This window comes from Tachyglossus aculeatus, chromosome 8 (genome assembly GCF_015852505.1).
Source record: "Tachyglossus aculeatus isolate mTacAcu1 chromosome 8, mTacAcu1.pri, whole genome shotgun sequence".
NCBI lineage: Eukaryota > Metazoa > Chordata > Mammalia > Monotremata > Tachyglossidae > Tachyglossus > Tachyglossus aculeatus.
The window spans coordinates 11862533-11881091 of NC_052073.1; the positions used below are offsets into that span (position 1 = coordinate 11862533).

The following is an 18559-nucleotide window of genomic DNA, read 5'->3' on the forward strand; positions in this document are numbered from 1 at the left end:
CAACACTGTCCATATACATTTGCAAAAAAGAAGACTGTAACTGTGGGAAGGGTCACCAACAAGATAAAATTCACAATGCACGGCTGATGGCCACGGCATCCCACAGTGGAGAAAACGGGAGAGCTGTCCTGAGACACGCACAGCACAGGATGGTGACTTTGGCTATAAGCACATGCTTTATAGTTTATTGTAAACCTGCTCATCAAAAACCTCCTGCTTGATGATCTGCAATAATGACTGTGCGAAGGGAGCAGCATTAGAGGACACTTCCTCCTGACATAGGCATCTATCAATAGAAGGACATTCCCATAAAGAAGAGGCCATATCACACTTTCTTTCCTCCTGTAAATATTATTTTCCTTTTCAGCTTTCGTCCCCTCTTCTCTTTCACATTCCAAGATGCTTTCCCTCTAGAGAAGCAGCTTGGCTCAGTGGAAAGAGCCCGGGCTTGGGAGTCAGAGGTCATGGGTTTGAATCCCGGCTCTGCCACTGGTCAGCTGTGTGAACCTTAGGGAAGTCATTTAACTTCTCTGGGCCTCAGTTCCCTCATCTGTAAAATGGGGATTAAGACTGTGAGCCCCATGTGGGACAACCTGATCACCTTGTATCCCCTCCAGCGCTTAGAACAGTGCTTTGCACATAGTAAGCGCTTAACAAATGCCATCATTATTATCATTATTATTATCTATTCTTCCTAGAATAAATAAGAAAATGCACTCCAATCCTTTATCTTTATTTTTTGGAGTATCTAAGGGGTTGGGTTATAGAAAAGTTTCTAGTGTCCAAGGTAGAAAACGAGCATCTGCCCAGATTCTACATACATGCCCATCTCTTAAGTGCTCAAGTCTTACAGTCCATGGCCATTGGTGACATCCATTGCAATTGTGCACGCTTTGCTCTTCTACAGCTTCTTGAGGCAAAGAAGCTGGACTTACCATCATCCTTACTTCCTCATAAGAGTGCTTCTTGATTAAACAAGAAATTGACAAGTAATAATAATAGGTCAGAAACAGCCCCTGTCCCACATAGGGCTCACAGTCTAAGTAGGATGGAGAAGAGCTATTTAATCCCCATTTTGCAGATAAGGAAAGTGAGGCACAGAGAAGTCAAAGGACTCAGCATGCAGGTGGTGGAGCCAGGATTAGAACCCAGGTCCTCTAATGCCGAGGCACCTGCTCTTTCCACTAGGTCCCCCTGCTTCTCAAGTAATGTGGCTTAACTGGGGAGGTTAGCCTGGAAGTGCTAGATTGCAAGCTCTTTGAAGGCAAGGATCATATCTTCATATCTGTTCTACTCTCCCTGATGCACACTATAAGGCTTTTCACAGAATAAGTGGTTGATTGCTCTTAACTGGGGAGGTTAGCCTCCAAGTGCTCGATTGCAAGCTCTTTGAAGGCAAGGATCATATCTATTCTACTCTCCCAGGTACAAACTATAAGACTCTTCACAGAAAAAGTGGTTGATTGCTCTTACCTTTTCCAACCTCAAGTCTGTCTGGATTGTGGGAATTGCCTGATCAATCAATCAAGCAATCAGTGGTATTTATTAAGTGCTCACTGTGTGCAGAGAACTGTGTTAAATGCGGGGGTGAGTGTAATACACCAGAGCTGCTAAACACAATCCGTGCCCAAAAGGTACTTGGAGGGGCAATAGACATGAAAATAAAATAGAGATAGGGGAAATAGTAGAGTATAAGAATATTTACACAAATGTTGTGGGGCCAGGGTGAGAATCAAAAGTGCTTAAGGAGTAACTAGCCTAGTCAACAGAGAGGGGAGGGCAGAGAGGGCAAATGGGGGTTTTGTCCTCTTGGAGAACGGTTACAAGAAGAGGGAGATGGAGAAATGTCAGTCTGAGCTGTTGGCCAGTTTGACCTACTAATTTCAGGGTTCTTGGAAGGAACTCAAGGTGAAACCAATGGAGAAAACCTAAAAAGCAGGAAGAGGAAAGCAATCTGTCCTCATCATGAACTGTATTAGCCCTGTGGCACGTACGTACATATCCTTATACGCTGACATTAGTTTCCCTACCTGTAATTTAACTTAACATTTTTGTCCGCCTCAAGATTGTAAGCTCCTTGAGGGTAGCATTCGTGTGGACTAACTATATTGTACCCTCCCAAGCACTTAGTACAGCGCCCTGTACGCAGTAAGCATCCAATAAAAAAAAGAAATGATTGATTGATTAGCATGAAGGCTGCCCTGAGTAGAACTGCGATCAAACAAATTGTCAGCCCCCAAATTACCTGTGGCTACATATTTCTCTAGCTGTGGACATACTTCCTGTCAACAAACTTCCTTGGAATTTTCTACACAGAGAATAGCAGTATTTCTTCAGCCTGAGTGATTCCCCTCCCCGCTAAAATATCTCAGTCTCCAATGTTAGAAATGTTCAAATAGGATTATTGCTATTACATCATGTTATGTAGACTTTGTCTCTTGCTAAAATAACAGATTTCAAGAAGTAACATTTCAATTAAAATCAAATTAAGTATTTTGTTCCTTTGCAGGGGTGGGGATTTCAGTTAAGATTTCTGCGTGTTGTTTATTCAACAAATGAGTTCGGTGTGTGTAAACTCTAGTGATCCATTTATCTTTTCTTGACATTTTAGGGAAAGAACTGCATGGCTCAGTGGATGACACAGTTTACTACAAGTGGCAATGTAAGAATTTGAAATTCTTAAAGTACTTGGCAGTTCACCTTCCAGCAACTATTATCTATCACAGAGCAGCCATTCCAGGGGATCTTAATGTGTAAGAGGATAAGAGCATGATTTTAGGAAACAAAGCACAGTCCTCTCTCCTTCCCGCAAATGGGAATAATAACAAATGTGTGAAGAGATTAAAGATTAGGGATTGCCAGTGGATTGTTATTGTTCTTTTCTCCCTCTGCCAAAAAGGCCCCAGAAACATCAGCTCCTAAGCTTCAGCCTGATTGTGCCAGGGTGGTAGGGGAAAGGAAAGACTAGTTAGGGCAAAGGTACCTCAATAATGTGGGTCCCCCACGCTGGAGATGGTTAACCGGTTCCTTCATTCATTCATCCAATCGTATTTATTGAGCACTTACTGTGTGCAGAGCACTATACCAAGCGCTTGGGAAGTCCAAGTTGGCAACATATAGAGATGATCCCTACCCAACAGTGGGCTCACAGTCTAGAAGAGGGAGACAGAGAACAAAACCAAACATATTAACAAAATAAAATAATTAGAATAAACATGTACAAATAAAATAAATAGAGTAATAAATACATAGAAACATATGTACATACATACAGGTGCTGTGGGGAGGGAAAGGAGGTAAGGCCGGGGGGATGGGGAGGGGGAGGAGGGAGAGAGGAAGGAGGGGGCTCAGTCTGGGAAGAAACCAGTTCTTTGTTAGGGGTGGAAGCACTTTTCAAAAAACTTCTTCTCTCCTCATTATTCTTCCCTGGCCCAGGAGATGGCTTTCCTGCTATGACCGGTGACATCTACTGTGATTCCAGCATTTGTCTTTTCCCCCCTCCCATTAACAGAACTACCTGTTCTTAGTTCCCCTCGATTCCTGTGGGATAGAGACCCCTGAGAATCATGTTTTCTTCTACAGCAGTCCACTGGGTTGTCATTTTGTTTGATAGTACCAGGAAGCCACATTCCACCTATGAGTCTATGACCTGACCCCAGGTTCTGATTCTCCTGTTTCTGGGGCTGCTGAACTATTATTCCTGTAGCTAGTAGGGGCCAGGCATATTTCTGAGGGGCAAAAAGCTCTCTTATGAGCACCAGGGTATCATCCAGGGTGGTGGACTAAGATTAGCATTGAATAAGGGATTCTGAGAGCTCCTCTAATCAATTGGTAGGATTTATTGAGCACAAATTCATTCATTCTCACAGTCTACAAGGGGGGAGATGGGCATGAAAACAAGCAAACAAGCATTAATAGCATCAATATAAATAAATAGAATTATAGCTATATACACATCATTAATATAAATAGAATTACAAATATGTACATATATACACAAGTGCTATGGCGGGGGGGGCAAAGGGAGTGAGTCAGAGGGTGGGGAGGGGAGGGAGAGCAGAGGAAAAGGGGGCCTTAGTCTGGGAAGGTCTCCTGGAGGAGGTGAGCCTTCAGTAATAATAATAATAATAATAATAATGATGGTATTTGTTAAGCACTTACTATGTGCCAAGCACTGTTCTAAGTGCTGGGGGAGATACAAGGTAATCAGGTTGTCCCATGTAGGGCTCACAGTCTTCATCCCCATTTTACAGATGAGGGAACTGAGGACCAGAGAAGTGAAGTGACTGGCCCAAAGTCAAACAGCTGACAAGTGGCAGAGCCAGGATTAGAACCCATGACCTCTGGTTCCCAAGCCCAGGCTCTTTCTGTTGAGACACACTGCAGTAGGGCTTTGAAGGCCTGGGGGAGTGTGATTGTGCACGGTACACTGAACTAAGCATTTTGAAGAGTACTACAGCAGTATAAGACAGGATACCTGCCCTGGGGCATCTTGTAGTCAAATGGGGAAGACGAAACTAAGTAACCAGTTGGAGAAAAAAGACTGAAAAGATGAATAGATGAATAAGTAACTGCCTTCAATGTAAATTTGTACATATTATTCAATCAATCAACCAGTAAATGGAGCATTTACTGTGTGATGAGCACTGTACTAAGTGCTTGGGAGCATATAGACTGTGAGCCCCTTCTAGACTGTGAGCCCGCTGTTGGGTAGGGACCATCTTTATATGTTGCCAACTTGTACTTCCCAAGTCCTTAGTACAGTGCTCTGCACACAGTAAGCACTCAATAAATACGATTGATGATGATGATGATGAATAAATATGATTGAATGAATGAATACTACAACGGACATGTCCACTGACATGCTACCTTGTAGAGGGGCAGCATGGCCTCGTGGATAGAGCATGGGCCTAAGAGTCAGAGGGACCTGGATTCTAATCCCAGCTCTGCCACTTGTCTGCTGCGTGACCTTGGGCAAATCACTTAACTTCTTGGTGCCTCCAGTTACCTTATCTGTAAAATAGGGATTAAGACTGTGAGCCTCAGGTGGGAGTGCTTTGCACATAGCAAGCACTTAATAAATGCCATCGTTTTTATATGGACCGTGCCCAACCCGATTAACTTGTGTTATCTATCCCTGGCGCTTAGTACGGTACCTGGTACACAATAAGTCCTTAACAAATACCATTAAAAGCAAACAAAAAGATATGTACGCAAATTGATATGTACAAAATGCCAATGGATGGCTATGAATATAAAAATGATGATGAAGTAGTAGCAGCAGCAGCACATTTATTGAGCTCCCACTAGGCACGCTGCACTGTACTAAGCACTCAGGAAGTAACAATGCTTACTGATATTTGTGAAAAAAAAGTGAAGTAACATGTTCCCTGCCCAAGTGGAGTTTACACTCTCATAGGAGAGACAGACATAATATCGTGTAATCGAAGTAATTGAGTATAAAATTGAATCATATAAAAAGTGTTCAGGGTGGGTGTAAATGAGTGCACAGTGGTGGAGGTGGCTGGAGGATTTGAAAAACTTGGGGGGCAAAGAACTAATCTGGAAAGGTTTTTAGAGAAGGTGGGATTTTAAGAGGGCGTTAAAGATGTGGAGGGCTGTGATCTGGTGGATTGGAAGAGGGGAAAGTTGCAGGCAAGAGAAAGGATGTTAGCAATAGATTGTACGCTCTTTGATGTCAGGGATCGTGTTCAAAAACTCTATTGTATTTTATTCTCCCAATTGCTTGCTACAGTTCTCTGCACACAGTAAGCACTTCAATTGGTCAATTGAAGCAGTGGGTCCTGAAAGTCATGGCCTGAGCTAAGAAGGGAAATCTCAGTTGTGAAGCCTCTGAGAAACTAAGATTGTTGGTTGTTCCATTCTCTATGGCACTAAAATTTACACCATTTTCAAAAAAAGCCCTTCACGATGGATAGACCTAAGCAAGGTGGGTTCAAGGTGTTTAAATTCTGCTACTTTTTTCTTGCTTCAAAAAGCTCTTATCTCAACTCCCCATTTTTCCTTTGACAAATGTTTCCAACTTGTACTTCCCAAGTGCTTAGTACAGTGTTCTGCACAAGTAAGTGCTCAATAAATACGATTGAATGAATGAATGAATGAATGAATGAATGAAATGAATTAATAACCACATGGTCTTGGTGTTCAGAGCCATTTTTGCCTAGGAAAAGTTGAGGCGCCTCACAAACTTAACTCCAGCAAGTGGCCATCTCAGTGCTAAATGTTGGACTTTTAGCATATTGCGGCACACACAGCCTGGTTCACTGGACAATGAACTTCTAGACTGTGGGCCCGCTGTTGGGTAGGGACCGTCTCTATATGTTGCCACCTTGTACTTCCCAAGCGCTTAGTACCGTGCTCTGCACACAGTAAGCGCTCAATAAATACGATTGAACGCACTAATGAACCGTGCGGCCATTGAAGGCAGAAGCAGACAACTCATTTGCCAGCTGTTCCAGCAACTGGCAAACTTTGCCTTGACGATGATACTTTACAACTGCTTTGTTGAAGAAAAGCGTTCGCTAGCAAAGTGCAATGGAGGGTGAGAAAATGAAAGGCCGCCAAATCTCACTATAAACCAATAGCATATTGTCCTATTTGAAGATAAAACAAAGTTCTTGCATATTGCATAATGGTAGTAATGATAACAATAACAACAATAAGAATAAAAATAATAATAATTGTAACAATACTATTCATTCATTCATTCATTCAATCGTATCTATTGTGCAGAGCACTGTACTAAGTGCTTGGGAAGTACAAATCTGCAACACATAGAGACGGTCCCTACCCAACGTCGGGCTCATGGTCCAGAAGGGGGAGACAGACAACAACACAAAATAAGTAGACAGGTGTCAATGCCATAAGAATAAATGGAATTATAGCTATATACACATTATTAATAAACTAAATAGAGTAATAAATATGTACAAATATACACAAGTGCTGTGGGGAGGGGAAGAGGGGAGGGTAGAGGGAGGGATGGGTCGATGAGGAGGGGAGGAAAAAATGGGGGGCTCCGTCTGGGAAGGCCTCCTGGAGGAGGTGAGCTCTCAGTAGAGCTTTGAAGGGAGGAAGAGAGTTAGTTTGGCGGTTGAGTGGAGGGAGGGCATTCCAGGCCAGAGGTAGGATGTGGGCCGGGGGTTGACGGCGGGACAGGCGAGAACAAGGCCCAGTGAGGAGGTCAGCGGCGGCAGAGAAGCGGAGAGTGCGGGCTGGGCTGGAGAAGGAGAGAAGGGAAGTGAGGTAGGAAGGGGCGAGGTGATGGACAGCTTTGAAGCCGAGAGTGAGGAGGTTTTGCTTGATTCCAAGGTTGATAGGCAACCTTCGAATTGATACGCAGCCTTGATATTTACCAAGTGCTTACTATGTACCAAGCACTGTGGTACATAGAGAAGCAGCATGACTTAGTGGATAGACCCTAGGCCTAGGAGTCAAAAGGACCTGGGTTCTAATTCCGGCTCCACCACATGTCCGCTGTGTGACGTTGGGCAAGTCACTTCACTTCTCTGGGCCTCAGTTACCTCATCTGTGAAATGGGAATAAGGGTGGGAACCCCATGTGGGACAGGGACTGTGTTCACCTAATTTGTATCTACCACAGTGCTTTGAACAGGGCTTGGCACATAGTAAGCGCTTAACAAGTACCATAATTATTATTATTATCATTGTGCTAAGTGCCAGGGCAGGTACAAACAAACATGATAGTCCCTGTCCCACCCAGAGTTCAGAGACTAAGGGGAAAGGAGAACAGGCGTTTATTTAATCCATATTTTACAGATGAGGAAAATTAGGCCTAAAGAAATCAAGTGGCTTGCTCAAGGTCACACAACAGGCAACTGGCAGAGCAGGGCAATAAACATTCTTGAAACAATAAAGAAGAAATCTGGGAGAGTCTTCCCTTTCTTAATAAAAGCTGGGCAGTATGAACCGTGGATAGAGCGCAGGAATGGTGAAAATCCAATTAGTTACTTTGCTACTAATTCACGAAGGGAAGTCAGTCTGTAGACTGTAAGCTCCCTGTGGGCCGGAATCGTGTGACCCACTCTGTTGTATTTTCCCAAGCTCTTAGTACAGTGCTCTTCACTCAGTAATACCGTTGACTGATTGATGGGTTGATTCAAGTCATTCGAGAATGACACTCCGAGTTATTCCCCGTGCAATGGAAAAAATGATAAAAATACTTGTGTTTTTCTTACTACACTGGGATGATATGAAGCTGCATTGAAAGAACCTTTGAAATATGCTGAATGCAGGAGTGCAGTATTTCATTAAACTTCTTTAATATATAATGGAAGAAAGCAACTTGAGAGAATTTTATACCCGGATATTTTTGCATTGATGTCTTTTGAAAGTGGAGTAAATTACAGTTGATTGCAGGGATCAAATGGAAAATTGTGCTGCATGGAGGTTTTTATTATAAAAGAGCTTGTTGTTGTCTCTGACCACCAAGCCTTACGGAGGAATTCCAGATACTCAAATTTGACTTATATTTGTTTTTATGTGTACATTCAAAGATTAAGTGAGCAGCACAAGTCAGGACCGAGCATAAATGACAAATGCTTAGTAAGCTTACAGTCTGTTCCAACCAAATCATATACAAAACCTATTCTACCAAACCAAACTTTCATAGCAGCCTGACTTTCTCCCAGCTTTCTCCCGGACTTTCTATTCTATCTGCCTCTCCCCTCCTTCCAGGTTTTTCTGGTCTTTTTTCTTCCCTCAGCAGTGGCTGTGCATTATTCCAAGCTCCTTAATATGTTTTCTCAGCCAAGTCACTGAGGCAAAATTCCTGCCCAGGGCGACTTTTTAAGGGAAACTTAAAAAGGGAAACTAACTTTTTAAGGGAAACTAAGTTCTCAAGTACTCACCCCTATCCAACCTCCATAACACTTATGCACTTACTGTGTGCAGAGCTAGGGCGAGTACAACACAGTAACGTAACAGACACAATTCCTTCCCACCGTGAGCTTACAATACATGTCATTCATTGAAACGTTCATTTATTTTTATTTACTTTACAACCGATCGAATCTATATTTTCTATTTAATTCCCATTACATGTGTACTATTGGTGCTTGCCTGTCTTTTTTTTCCTTCTTTTTAATGGTATTTGTTAAGTGCTTACTATATACTGAGCACTGTACTAAGCACTTGGGAGAGTACGATACAACAAAATTAATCAATGGTATTTGGGAGTGCTTACCATGTGCAGAACCCCGAACCAAGCACTTAGAAGAATACAGTAGGAAGTACACTGTCTGTCTCTCCCTGTAGACTGCAAACTCATTATGGACAGGAAATGTCATCCCCAAAATGCTTAGTGCACATAGTGAGAGCTTAATAAATGTCATTGATTGACTGATCGATGGGAGTCCTCCAGATGTGACTGAATTACAAGACTGAGGTTTCCCTCAGTTCACTCAAATAATCCAAGGCTCTCAAAGATGATAATCTTGTGGACGCCTTCTGGTTTTGTATGATTTCACACAGGCAGACTTTCTTTTGAAAGATCATTCTTTTATTCCTTCAAGTTCTTATTTGAACTTCTGAAAGCGTCAGTGCATGCTGGACATTAGGCTAGCAGATAGAAAAACCCAGATTTCTTAGGTTTGAGAATTCAATATGGGGCCTCTAAACTCCACAGTTCAGCCCAGAAACTGGAGATCCAGGGATTTAGGTTCAATTTGGCACCTGGACTTCAGCAAGCCCCTTCAGCTCCTTGTATCTCAATTTACCCAAAGGAAAATGTAAGAACAATAGACCAAGGGACTGAGATAAAATGCAATTTAATACCTTAGGATGGTAAACTATCTACCGCAGTTGAGGTAGCCTCACATTTGTTCTTATTTGAGAAAGTCCTGCCACTAACGCTGGAAAAAAAGAGATTATGGCAAAATTATGCAGGCAATAATAACAATAAACAATTTCAATTAGTGATTTCTCACTTTGGCTTTTGGAACCATGGTTTCTCTCAGAATAAGTCTTTGAGACTGAGCTACATATCTTGAAAAAAGGGAGACCTGTCCTAACAGAAATACTCCATGACCCCTGATTATGGTGGTGCTACTTTCACTGGTGGGGCTATAATGGAAGATGATCTGCAGATGACTAGATTGAAGAAGGCAGCTACAGTCAGGGATGCACAATTTATTTCACTACTTTAAGCTAATTACTTTGCCAAAATGATCCCATTTAGTTAAGATTGAGTTAAAAGAATGTGCCATCTGAAAAAATATCTCCTTTCCAGGTGACCGTTAAGAGTAGAAATGGTGACAATGCTCCCTGTAATTACCGCAAGTATGTATTAGCATCAGTATTTATTTATCTGTACATACCTTTAAATTATTTATTATAAATTACTTATTCATTTTTATTAATGTCTGTCTCCCCTTCCAGACTGTAAACTCATTATGAGCAGGGAATGTGTATGCTAATTCTCTTGTATTGTACTCTCCCAAGCACTTAGATCAGTGCTCTGCACATAGTAAATGCTCAACAAATACATTGATTGATTGAGTCATCGGGCTTCCTTCCCCTAATCAATGTTAAATTCACACCATTTTCCAACTTCTCAAAAGTTGCCCTTGACATAAAATACAAATAAATTAGTCCGTGATTAACACTAAAATTGGATAAAATGGAGTTTCAGAATCAGTCACTGCAATTTTAAAGCGAACATCATTTGTGTCCTAAAGAATTTTTATAAAGGCTTACTCAGTCGAAAGGTGGGTTGACTCAGGACAAAACATTCATTTTATTCTAATTTTTAAGTCTGTGAAAGTGACCCAAACGGAAAAGCAAAGGAAACCAGAAAGTTGCTTCTTTTTGGGTCCCTTTCGTACAAGTCTCTAGATGTGAGTTCACAGATGTTACGTAACGTGAGTCCGGTCAGTCTAAAAATAATCCCCGACGAAAAGTGTTCCAAAATGGCCTCTGCATTTTTGCTTATGTTCTTCCTTCATTTTTATTTTCTTTAGAACCCCACCCCAGTTCCCTCTTGAAAGGCATTCTGTTCTGTCAGCCATAATGACATCGGCTGGCAGAGACAGGAAGTCATAAATCTGTGTATTTCCTCTCAACTAAACCCTGTTAGTGCTGCCATTTATCACTGACGATAAGGTGCCACCTCGGGAGCGCTCTGTTCAGCAGTCCAGCTCTTCAAATTCCCATGCCCAAGAGAGTAGCCATTTTAAACGGACTTTCTCTTCTCACGAGGTAAGGGGAGCCTGGAAAGTCAGTGCAGATAGGAAAACCATTCCCAGTGTGGAGGGCCCAGCCTGCAAAATCTCAACCCGGGGTTCCTTAACTGCACAGGGTCTCTGCTCTGCTGAAACTCTGTGCCTGTACGTTGGAAACTGGAATGTGACTGTGCTACTTGCTGAATGAGGGCCTTACAGACAGATCCTTTGCTTTCTCCAACTTAAAACCGGTGGCATCATATTTCTGATTCCAACGAGAGGCATGCCAGAGCGGTTGGAAGCTCTTTGCGGCCTTCTTCTATAACTGCATTTTTAAGGTGTGCTTTCAAGAAAGAAGAAAACTTTATATTCTCAAACGCCTCACACACCTGTTGTTCAATCCAGTGAAAATTCAGTTACCGTGGGGGCGAGGTCGGCCTTAATCGGAGAATGCTCCGGATAACTGAAGTTTTCAATTTTTTGAAATAGAAATGATTCGGGTCGCCAAATATGTAGCTATTTTCTTGATTGGAAGCACACGGTTTAGTGAGTGGAGGGGAAATCTCTAGGCCCTCTCCCTGTGATATGAAGAGGCCTCAGCAACAGGGAAGAACAAGTGCCTTGGGAAGAATTTTGCACAGTCTTCTAGACTGTAAGCCCACTGTTGGATAGGGACCGTCTCTATACGTTGCCAACTTGTATTTCCCAAGTGCTTAGTACAGTGCTCTGCACACAGTAAGCGCTCAATAAATACGATTGAATGAATGAATGAATGAATGAAAAGAAAGGACAGATAGCTGTTATGGCTGCAGTCAGACCACCTGGATTAGGACTATAACAATAACGATGGCATTTATTAAGCGCTTACTATGTCCAAAGCACTGTTCTAAGTACTGGTGGGGGGGGATACAAGGTGATCAGGTTGTTCCACGTGGGGCTCACAGTCTTAATCCCCCTTTTACAGATGAGGTAACTGAGGCTCAGAGAAGTTAAGTGACTTGCCCAAGGTCACACAGTAGACACGTGGCGGAGTCGGACCCATGACCTCTGACTCCCAAGCCCGTTAAAAGCCTCATAGGTCTGAGGTTAGTGAATTCTGCGGGGCCCTCTATGAGAGAGGTTTCATGTCATTAAATCACTGTGCAAATGGGGATATTGAAACCATGGACCTGGTTTAACCCGTTAGTGCCCAGTGAGTAGCCTCGCCCATCCCTATGATGGGTTCCTCCCTCCCCCTCCAACCACTCTCCCAATTTAGATGGGACCGATCACTCAGGGTCCATATGCTCTGGGCATCACTCCCATTAACAATCGTTAATGCCCAACAATTAGCACTTGTTCATTACTGGGACTATTTGTTATAGCTAATGGGGCTATTAACATGTTCAGCCCCAGGGCAGGTGCTTTCTTGGGGCTGCGGCCAGAATGGCTCCTTCTGGGTGAACTCCTTGCTGGTAGCCCAGGGTTTGGGGGACGGGACAAGGGGAGGAGAAGCCAGGTTGAGGGGTGATCTGCCACCCTGGCTTCTCTCCAGGAAGGTTTGAGTGCTCTCTACCCTTCCAGTTTAGCAGGGCTAGGTTGGCTTGGACTTCTGGCCTCATGAGGCTGGGGGCTGTGACTTCTGGGCTGCAGAAAGGGGAGAGAATTCCCCTGTTGGGAAGGATAGTGCCTTGGGGGTAAGCAGGCTCCACTCTGCCATGTTGAAAGGCAGCTTTTAGCAGGGGCTAGAGGGGTGGCTGCAGCCGGGGGCAATCCAAAGCCTCATAGAAGGCCCATCTCCTCCAAGAGGCCTTCCCAAACTAAGCCCCACTTTTCCTCTTCTCCCACTCCCTTCAGTGTCACCCTGACTTTGCTCCCTTTGCTCCCCCAGGAGCAACCCAAAGCCTCATAGGAGGCCCATCTCCTTCAAGAGGCCTTCCCAAACTAAGCTCCACTTTTCCTCTTCTCCCACTCCCTTCTTCGTCACCCTGCTTTTGTTCCCTTTGCTCTCCCCACCTCTCACTCCCACTTATGTATATACCTGTAATTTTACTTATTTGTATCGATGTCTGTCTCGGGGAATGTCACTGTTTATTGTTGTATTATACTTTCTCCAGCGTTAGTACGGTGCTCTGCACACAGTAAGCGCTTAATAAAGACGATTGAATGAATGAATGAATGTTCAGGGCTCCTCTGGCAGCCTTAGCCCAGAGGCAATCAATCAATCCCTCATATTTATTGAGCGCTTACTCTGTGCAGACCACCGTACTAAGCGCTTAGGAGAGTGCAATATAACAGAGTCGGTAGACATGTTCCCTCCCCACAATTAGCTTACAGTCTAGAGAGAGAGACAGACAATTAATATAAGTAAATAAATTACGGAGACAGACATTACTATAAATTAATGAATTGTGGATAGGTGCATAAGTGCTGTGGGGCTGAGGGAGGAGTAAATAAAGGGAGCAAATCCATGTGCAAGGGCAACACAGAAAGGAAGTGGGTGAAGAGGACATGACGGCTTAGTCAGGGAAGGCCACTCGGAGGAGATGTCTCTTCCATATGGTGGGGAGAGTAATTGTCTGTCGGATATGAAGAGGAACTGTGACTGTAAGCCCCATGCGATTAGGGACTGTGTCCAACCTAAGTTATATCTACCCCAGCGCTTAGAACAGTGTTTGACATATAGTAAGTGCTTAACAGACACCATAAAATTAATTTTAAAAAACGAAGTGGGGAGAGACAGGAAGCAGGGAAGTTTGCAAAGAGGCTGATGTAGTAGTCATGGTAGAATATGATATCACTAGATGAGTGAATTTTGAGTGTCGAGGGCCTGCACTGCAATATGCCGCATGCAGAACATATGCGTGGTACTATCCTTTTTATTGAAAAACTTCATCCCTAAGCCAGGCCACGCAGCTTCGTCAAATTTCCGTCACGGAAAGGGGAAGTTGTCAGAGCAGGTCCAATTCAATAGGCCAGGCGGAAACTCATAAAAAGTGCAATAGGATACGTAGTCCTAATCAGAACAGATGAGACCACTGCTTTTGATGATACGACTGTTTTTGGAGTCAACTATGCAACTGAGGATTACTCTTGGACTACAGTCTTATTGAATCCAAAAAAAAGCTGGAGTTCTTAGGTTAAAGGGTGATGAACCATCACCTTATGTCTTCCTCTGGATAGTGAAATTGCACAAGTTGAAGGAGCCGGTAGGCCTCAGTTATTATGGAAAAGCCCAACCCTCTACTGCGTCCTCTAAGGAGCCAACTTGAAGAGAACGAGTAATGTAACGTATTACCAAAAGACCCATTTTTCTATTCCTTCTAACTAGGTTGCATTGCACTTGAAATGTAATTTCAATTTATTAATAGCCCTTAAAAACGCTTCAAAACCCAAATCATTTCATTTCCAAGTGACTTCAATATTTTTCCCCCTACAAATAGCCTTATATCCTTCGAAAACATAGCCTAAACCCTTTTGCGTTAGCAATTCCCATTCCAGGAAGTTTCCATTTTGCAGAGCAAGAAACCAACCTACCAACTGCGCAGTTCAAGAGAGCCTAGGGCAACGGACTAGCTTCGGTAAGATATAAATGAATTAATTTTAGCTGTCAAGCGTAGAAAATTAGGATTGGAGTTGACACAAAAGCGTACATATGTACATATATACATATAAACGTTTATATTCATTCCTTCAATCGATCGTATTTATTGAGCGCTTACTGTGTGCAGAGCACTGTACTAAGGGCTTGGGAAGTGCAAGTCAGCAACATATAGAGATGGTCCCTACACAACAATGGGCTCACAGTTTTTATACACGTATGATACATACTAATCCCCTCTCTTTTACTGAATCCTTAAGGTATAGATTTTTTTGGACAGTGAAGAAGCAAAGGTCAGTGACCTTTACCATCGCTCTGTACCTCCTTTTCCATTTTTCTCCCCACCTTCATTTTCCAGTATCCCCGAATTTGAGTTTCCTGAAGCGAGCATGTGCGACGTAGTTTGGATAAACTTCACCATACAGATAGGTCGCATCACCTACCCTTCTCACTACATCATATTTCTTCAAATAATATTCTTTCATTTAAGGAGTGGGGAAGTGTGTGTGTGTGGTGGCTTATGTAATAGGTTGGGGATTTAGAGACTGAATTTCTAACCTGCCTGAGCGAATGAGTTACTGAGTGACCCAGGCCAAGCCACTTAACCTCTCTGTTCCTCCTCTGTGAAAACAGGGAAAGCATCAGGGAAAGTATCTGCCTGTCTTGCAGGGTTGTTGTAAATACCGCAAGGCAATTTGCAAGGAGCATGTGCCAATGGTATAACTGGGCTGAGGGCTAAGGTCCAGAGATCAGATTTCATACAGAACCGTATCATTTATTACCGCGGGTCAGGACCGGGCAAAAGAATACGTGGAAGGAAAGAGGTCACTTTCGTTACCAGCTTCCTTACACTGAGCTATACTTTGGGGGGACTGTGCAGTGGTCAGATCCGGGCAGATGGGGGGTTACCCAGAACCCTGAATTTTGGGGTCTCCCAGTTTGCTCGTGGCAGTTATGTTGCTCAACTGTCAGACCAAAAAATGCTAGTGTGGCTTGAGGCGTTGAAGCCTTCTCCCTCCTCCTACCCCCATACCCCGGGCCCTGTTTCCACATCCACTCGGGTCCTGATATCAATCCGTCTATCAGGAGAAGAAGCAGCATGGTGTAGTGGATAGAGCATGGGCCTGAGTCAGAAGGTCATGGGTTCTAATCCCCGCTCTGCCACTCCTCTGCTGCGTGACCCTGGGCAAGTCACTTCTCTGTTCCTCAGTGACCCCGTCTGTAAAATGAGGATCGAGACTGTGAGCTCCATGTGGGGCAGGGACTCCGTGTCCAACCCGATTTGCTTGTATCCAGTCCAGCGTTTGGTACTGTGCCTGGCACATAGCAAGCGCTTAACGAATACCATCATATCATCGTCCTAATGCTCTGCACACAGTAAGTGCTCAATAAATACGATTGAATGAATGAATGAATGAATGAATGAATGAATGAATGAATGGAGTTCTGACTTTACGCAGAGTGCTGTATTGTAAGACTTGGGACCGGTAGAGCAGGCAGATGTGATGATCCCTTCCCTCAAGGAGCTTACAATGGAGCCGGGGGAGAAGGACACGGTAAACAAATTGCCGAATTGTACTTTCCAAGGGTTTAGTAGCTCGGAAAGCATGGCTTGGTGGAAAGAGCCCGGGCTTGGGAGTCAGAGGTTGTGGGTTCTAATCCCGACACTTAGCTGGGTGACTTTAGGGAGGTCACTTCACTTCTCTGGGCCTCGGTGACCTCATCTGTAAAATGGAGATGAAGACTGTGAGCCCCCTGTGGGGCAACCTCATCACCTTGTAACCTCCCCAGCGCTTAAAACAGTGCTTTGCACATAGTAAGCGCTTAATAAATGCTATCATTATTAGTATTCTCTGGGCCTCAGTGACCTCATCTGGTAAATGGGGATGAAGGCCGTGGGCCCGGCCAGGGCCAGCGCTTGGGACAGTGCTTGGCACCTAGCAAGTGCTTAACCGATACCCTCCTGGTTATTATTAGTAGGCGCTCAGTAAATACGATGGAATGAATGAGTGAATGAAAGGAAGTGGGAAGCGACAGATGATGAGGATGGGGGGCGAAGTGGCGAGTGCCCACGTGCCCGGGGCACGCGGCAGTGGCCGTTGTCGGGTACCGGAGGCCGGCAAGGGGAAAGGGTAATCCGGGAGGGCCTCCGGGAGGCAGCGCCGCTGAGGGAGGGGACAAACTTCCCGCCAGGAGGTGGCCTGTGGGGGCCGGCGGGAACGCCACTTGGAAAAGTGGTTGCCCGCAAACGGGGCGGCCGGGTCCTCATCCGAGGAGGGGCTGGGGGGCGCTTACGACGTGCCCAGCGCTGTGCTAAGCGGAAGGGGCTGGAGGGGGGCGGCAAAGAAAAGGAGGAGCGGCGGCGGCCCGGCTGGCGGGGGGCACTTTGGGCAGCCCCAACCGCCCTGGAGGAAAAAAACGGGGCCCCACTGCCCTTTCCCTGCCTTCTGTCCGCACCGGCCGGACCACCCGGGGGGAGGGGCCCGGGGGGGCACAGGGCTGGGCCCACACCTCAGCCACCGCCGACCGGCATTAGGGGCCCGGGGCCTTGGGAGGAAAGATGGGAAGGATGCTGCTGCCAAAGCTGCTGCTGCTCCGCTCCCCTCCGCCTTCCCTCCGCCTTCCCTTCCCCAGGCTGCGGGACGCTGGCTCTTTAATAAACTCTCCCTGCCTTTAGCCTGCCTTTAGCCTGCTTTTAGCCTGCCTGCCTTTAGCCTGCCTGCCTGCCTGCCTGCCTGCCTGCCTCAATTTCTCCCTGTCATCGGGTCGCGGCGGGGAGGGGACCAGGAGGAGGAGGAGAAGAGGAGGAGGAGAGGAGGAGAGGAGGAAGAGGAGGAGGAGGAGGGGAGCAGAGGAGGAGGAGGAGGGGAAGAGAGGAGGAGAAGAGGAGGAGAGGAGGAGGAGGAGGAGAGGAGGAGAGGAGGAGGAGCAGAAGAGGAGGAGAAGAGGAGGAGGAGGAGGAGAGGAGGAGGAGAGGAGGAGGAGGAGAAGAGGAGAGGAGGAGGAGAAGAGGAGAGGAGGAGGAGCAGAAGAGGGGGAGAAGAGGAGCAGGAGGAGGAGAAGAGGAGGAGGAGGAGCAGAAGAGGAGGAGGAGGAGAGGAGGAGGAGGAGGAGAGGACGAGGAGGAGGAGCAGAAGAGGAGGAGGAGCAGAAGAGGAGGAGGAGGAGCAGAAGAGGAGGAGGAGAGGAGGAGGAGAAGAAGAGGAGGAGAGGAGGAGGAGAAGAGGAGAGGAGGAGGAGCAGAAGAGGAGGAGGAGGAGGAAGAGAAAAGGAGGAGGAAGAGGAAAGGAGGAGGGGGAGGAGAAGAGGAGGAGAGGGAGGAGGAGAAGAGGAGCGGAGGAGGAGGAGGGGAAGAGGAGGGGGAGGAGGAAGGGAAAAGGAGGAGGAAGAGGAAAGGAGGAGGAGGAGAGGAGCAGAAGAGGAGGAGGAGGGGGACGAGGAGGAGAGGAGAGGAGGAGGAGGAGGAGGGGAGGAGAAGAGGAGGAGGAAGAGGAGAGGAAGAGGAGGAGGGGGAGGAGAGGAGGAGGAGGAGAGGAGGAGGAGAAGAGGAGGAGGGGAAGGAGAGGAGGAGGAGGACCGCCTTGTACTTCCCAAGCGCTTAGTCCAGTGCTCTGCACACAGTAAGCGCTCAATAAATACGATTGAATGAAGGAATGAATGAGGAGGAGGCGGAGGAGGAGGAGGACCGCCTTGTACGTCCCAAGCGCTTAGTCCCGTGCTCTGCACACAGTAAGCGCTCAATCAATCTGACTGAGTGAGTGAGTGAATGAATGAGG

General features: G+C 45.5%; 1 protein-coding gene across 1 annotated transcript in view; it reads left to right on the top strand.

The window, feature by feature from the left end:
- Nucleotides 1-18375: 18375 nt before the first annotated feature.
- The window catches only part of TSHZ2 (teashirt zinc finger homeobox 2), a 380154-nt gene continuing 379970 nt past the window's right edge, over nucleotides 18376-18559 (top strand). The window contains exon 1 of the mRNA XM_038750105.1: nucleotides 18376-18403. The gene's annotated coding sequence lies outside the window, so the exon portion shown is untranslated. The remainder of the gene's footprint in view (nucleotides 18404-18559) is intronic.